Source organism: Coregonus clupeaformis, unplaced genomic scaffold, assembly GCF_020615455.1.
Source record: "Coregonus clupeaformis isolate EN_2021a unplaced genomic scaffold, ASM2061545v1 scaf0049, whole genome shotgun sequence".
NCBI classification, from domain to species: Eukaryota; Metazoa; Chordata; class Actinopteri; order Salmoniformes; family Salmonidae; genus Coregonus; species Coregonus clupeaformis.
This window is the reverse complement of record NW_025533504.1, coordinates 257,778-263,278: the sequence shown is the minus strand read 5'-3', so window position 1 is coordinate 263,278 and position 5,501 is coordinate 257,778. Positions and strand designations below refer to the sequence as shown.

Sequence of the window (5,501 nt, the reverse complement as noted above, 5' to 3'; positions counted from 1 at the left end):
TTGATAAGCCTATCATATTTATATTCTAGGTTATACAATACCAAACCCGCCATTGATGAAGTATGCTTTCAGCAGTCTCCGACTTTGTTTTCAGAAGACCATGCAGCGAGAGGAGTTCCTCATAGTTCTTTGCTTGCGCCCACCCCTCTTTTCACGTAATAAACTTTATTGGCCAATCCTCTCTCTCTCCAAATCTTTACGCCTTACAGGCTATAAGAACTCCGTAACTTTCTCAAGTATCAGAAAATATTTCTTGTCTCGGGATCCCATGTATGGATACTTTATTATTGGTGTCTTCAAAGGCGGCGAAACGAAGGCGCAACTGGAATTAACCGTTAACTTGATGCGAGGATCATTCGGACTGACTGTCGCTTGTCTGTCTTCTAACTGAGGGGTGATGTCTGAGGAAATGACGGGGAAGAGTCGAGCTCCCCAGGCTCTCCACTAGACAGTCTCAGCAACAGTGAGGGGGGAACTGGACAGGCAACCGAAGAGATGTGGGAGGAAAAGGAGATCAAGCAGGAAAAACGGGGAGGATTCAGATAGCCCTACCCCTGGGAAAAGAGGGAAAAAGTCCAGCAGCAGCAGTCCACATTCTTTCGAAGACCTACAGACGCAACGAGTCATGGCGAACGTGCGCGAGCGGCAGAGGACGCAGTCACTCAACGAAGCTTTCTCCTCTTTGCGGAAAATTATCCCCACTTTGCCCTCAGACAAACTGAGCAAAATACAAACCTTAAAACTTGCTGCCAGGTACATCGATTTCCTGTACCAAGTTCTGCAGAGCGATGAATTGGACTCCAAAATGGCAAGTTGTAGTTATGTGGCTCATGAGAGATTAAGCTATGCGTTCTCTGTATGGAGGATGGAGGGCGCTTGGTCCATGTCAGCATCTCACTAGCTCACGGCCGAAGAGCTGTAGTCCAAAATGGTATGCTCTGTTTTCCAACTCATTGTCTTACTTTTTAAGACCATACTACATTGCAACCATTTCAGTTGATGTTCGTTGTACGAAAATGGCAAAATACAAAAACAGTCCATTTAGGCCTATAGGCCTTCTACATTTGACTATAGCCTATTTGGGCTATTGTTTTTTTTTTTTACAGTATCAGCTTGAATAGTGTTCAACTTTAATAGCCTATTGTACTTCACTGGATCTGTGAATCATACTGCAGCCACAAACAAGTCTAGGTTGCTGTGTTTGTTTCACTTGTTCGTAGTCAGACGTCAAGAATTAATCGTCTTTTTATACATTTTCTGATCTGCAGGTGACAGCTGATTCCGCTTATCAATATGACAACGGGCCAAATTTGGAGAATAATGCTGGAAACACACAAAGCTGCGGTTTATGGGAGCAAACTATTTAAACCAAAGAGGACAGGGCGTGGGGAGAGCACTTTGCGGGGGAAAGGCCCGCCTTTGGACGACCTGGACCTGCATTCGTGTGCTAGGCTACTACACTACTACATTCTGATATACGTTAGTTTTTTATTGTTGACGACGAATGTTACTTGGAAATGTATGTTTTTATGCATGTCTTTGACTCTGTGGACTGTATTCTGTGGAGGTTAAAGGGCAGCATCGAAGCATTTGTCTCAGTTTCCGTGTGAGACTTTCGATGTGGACTGACTGCGGTATTATATGCTAATGTTTTGAAATAATGTGTCGCCAACCTGTGCAAAAATAATTGAGGTTATTCTTTTAAGAATTCATGTATTTATTTATTGATGACACGTGTTACATGAGGAATAGATCTGATGTCTGAAATGCATTCCTATTTTTATTATTGTTGTGTAAATAATTGTATATTTTCCGCAATAAAGTAAATGATTTTTAAAAAAGTATTGCCTTTTTACTTCATGAATTCAGTTTTAATCAAACAAATATGGTGTGATTATAAAAATATAAATGTCCTAGGATCGAACAATTGTCAAATACTTTAGTAAGTCCCTCTTTTGATGCAAATAGGCAATATTATGCAGCAGAATTATCTTATAGGCTATCAGTTAGGCTACTTTGAGTTTTATTCTAACCCAAATAGTTAATAAATTGGCATTACGTCTACACATTGAAGTTGAACTTTTGACATGTTTATAATGTGCCCTGCTCCAATCCACAAGTGGGCCATGCTTAACATCCACATTTACGACAACAACTTTCGCAGGGGTCATTCAGTAAGAGGGGTGTATGAAACTGTGTCCACCTGGGAAACGTTTCACGGTTGTTATTGGCATGGGCTTATAGTCAACATAATCACGCTTTATCTTAAACCAACATACTCCTGAAATGCCTCAGATTATCGGATTTCTCTCGACGCGAAGGTATAGGTTATGAAGGACTAAATAATTACAATATTTATTATGTTTGTTTTGTAGTAATGAGAGGACATTGTTGGAATAATGTATTATTAATATTATTATTAATATTATTATTATTAGCCTATTTGTATATTAAACCTGTCTACCACTTTAATTATTATCATATAGTAGTAGGCAAACTTTGCGGTTTATAATTGTGTAGCAACACTTTGTGCGTCACTGAAGCCTATAGTGTTGACATTTGCTATTATTCCATGTTCCTGATAAATGAAGTTATTCCATGTTCCTGATAAATGAGGTTATTCCATGTTCCTGATAAATGAGGTTATTCCATGTTCCTGATTAATTAGGTTATTCCGTGTTCCTGATAAATGAGGTTATTCCATGTTCCTGATAAATGAAGTTATTCCTGTTCCTGATAAATAAGGTTATTCCGTGTTCCTGATGAATGAGGTTATTCCCTGTTCCTGATAAATTAAGTTATTCTGTGTTCCTGATAAATGAGGTTATTCCATGTTCCTGATAAATAAAGTTATTCCTGTTCCTGATAAATAAGGTTATTCCGTGTTCCTGATAAATGAGGTTATTCCATGTTCCTGATAAATGAGGTTATTCCATGTTCCTGATAAATGAGGTTATTCAATGTTCCTGATAAATGAGGTTATTCCATGTTCCTGATAAATGAGGTTATTCCATGTTCCTGATAAATGAAGTTATTCCTGTTCCTGATAAATAAGGTTATTCCGTGTTCCTGATGAATGAGGTTATTCCCTGTTCCTGATATATTAAATTATTCTGTGTTCCTGATAAATGAGGTTATTCCATGTTCCTGATAAATGAAGTTATTCCTGTTCCTGATAAATAAGGTTATTCGTGTTCCTGATAAATTTGGTTATTCCATGTTCCTGATAAATTAGGTTACAATTCGACATGATTGATCAGTTGCATGAATTTGCTTCTTTCTTTAATGAGAAATGGAGAATAGTTTTGCAAAAGCTGAAAAATACTAAATTAATATAGGCCTATTCAATTGTGATATATATTGATATGCGATTCATAACACCTTAAATCATGATATTTAATATACCCTACTACGTAGCCTAGACGATGTAGCAGGCATATTGTAAATGACTGTCTGTATTATCTTAGGCTTCTGTATAATCTATTCACAAATATTCATGTTACTTTGCTAAATGTAATAGGCTATTCATGGGAGACAGAGTAAAAGATGAAGCATAAGTTAACAAATATTGTTTGTGTGTTTTATTTTCTCTCTGTGGCTTCCATATAAACGAAAACGATGTAATAAGTCGAACTGATGGGGCGCATGCTCTTTCCCTTATGGCGGGCTATAGTAGCAAGCTCTCCGGCTAAAGCCCCTGCAAACCGCCTGTAAATCAAAACACGTCAAATTAATTTATCACCATAACTTTGTCCCAATATTCTTCACCAATTTATTTGACGTGAACGGGTGTTGATTGATTATTAGCATGTATTAAAGGCTATGTGTATCAGTTGTAGATGTTGTGCAAACATGTCACTTTATTGCAGATAACGCAGAACAACTGATTGTCAAGCTGAGATCACAGGCGTGTTCTGTCAGAATACCTGTTCAATCAAAATATTGCATAGCCTGCATTTATTGCCCCGGAAGCTTCATCTATCCATCCGTTTGTTGAATCTGGAAAAGTATTTTGGACTCTTCAACACTCCCGAAGTAGTTTGATTCAAAGCACGTGTCCGTTTGAAGGTGTGCAATTGGCTTGTGAGGCATGTATGGAATTCCCAGATGTCTATGAAATTGAGGCGCCTTTGGTAGGCCCTGTAGGCTAGTGGAAGGTGGTGGAGTATACAGCCAGCATATGTGAAAGTCTCCTATACACCGCTTGTTTTTATGGACACAGCCACTGCAGAATCGCAAGAAAAGTTAGGCATTCCAAAACAGAAAATAGAGTTATATGCAAACTAACCTAGTCCTTAGTCTACCTTAGAACAAAACTTGCTTATACGAACATGCAAGCTGTTCCCGTTGACAAGCAAAATAGCTTAATTTGAAGTCAACAAACTCTCTCAAACTCAGAAATGTAGTACAACTAAGAGCAAGTATAAGTTCCCGTGTTTGCAGAGAGGAGTTGGCAACTGACACGATGCAGAGAGGCACCCGAATGAAACCTATTTTGAACAGATGTTAGTATTTTACAAAAGTCACGTGAAATGAACAGATGTTCTTGTGGAACAGGGACTCGCCTTAGTTCGAGAGCATTCCTCGACAGAAAGGCTTCGAAATAAGATCGGAGAGAAGCATTAGCGTTCTATTCACAACAAAAATCGACTAAACACATCGTGTGGGTGATAATAGATTATCACGGGCCTCACCTGCGATTGAACCTCGGCCTACGTCCCATAGGAAATCTAACAAACTAAAATGGACGGTTCCAACAGCGCATGAATTTACTGGAGATGGGGGTAAGAGAATATTGCATTTTTGATATGTGCTGGGAGAGGGCCTACAGCAATCGACGTCAATGTTATTAACCAGTATTATGTAAGTTGTTTTGATAATGGCAGGATGCAATACTGTAGCCTAGTGGTTGTTGGAAAGACGCCAAATAACTTCTGATAGTTATTGAAACGCGCTTATCTATTGATATATTGAATATAATATATGCCTGTGTGGAATTGTACCTTGGTGCAAAGGGTCAGTCTGAAGTGGGCCTTCAATCCGACCTGCAGTGTTTCCTGCTCTTCATTGACTGCTAAACCATAGTCAATACTTTGCAGAGTTTATTTTCTTAGAAAATGGGGATGTAAAATGCTATCTCTTAGTTTAGAAAATGGGGATGTAAAATGCTATCTCTTAGTTTAGAAAATGGGGATGTAAAATGCTATCTCTTTGTTTAGAAAATGGGGATGTAAAATGCTTTCTCTTAGTTTAGAAAATGGGGATGTAAAATGTTATCTCTTAGTTTAGAAAATGGGGATGTAAAATGTTATCTCTTAGTTTAGAAAATGGGGATGTAAAATGCTATCTCTTAGTTTAGAAAATGGGGATGTAAAATGCTATCTCTTAGTTTAGAAAATGGGGATGTAAAATGCTATCTCTTAGTTTAGAAAATGGGGATGTAAAATGTTCGATGACAAATAAGTGGTTTTGAAAAGGACAATAAAATAAAATAAATAAAT

At 38.1% G+C, this 5,501-nt stretch overlaps 1 pseudogene; it reads left to right on the top strand.

Moving 5' to 3' along the window:
* The first annotated feature begins 397 nt into the window (after window positions 1-397).
* LOC121555547 lies at window positions 398-1,835 on the top strand (annotated as a pseudogene).
* The last annotated feature ends 3,666 nt before the right edge of the window (window positions 1,836-5,501 follow it).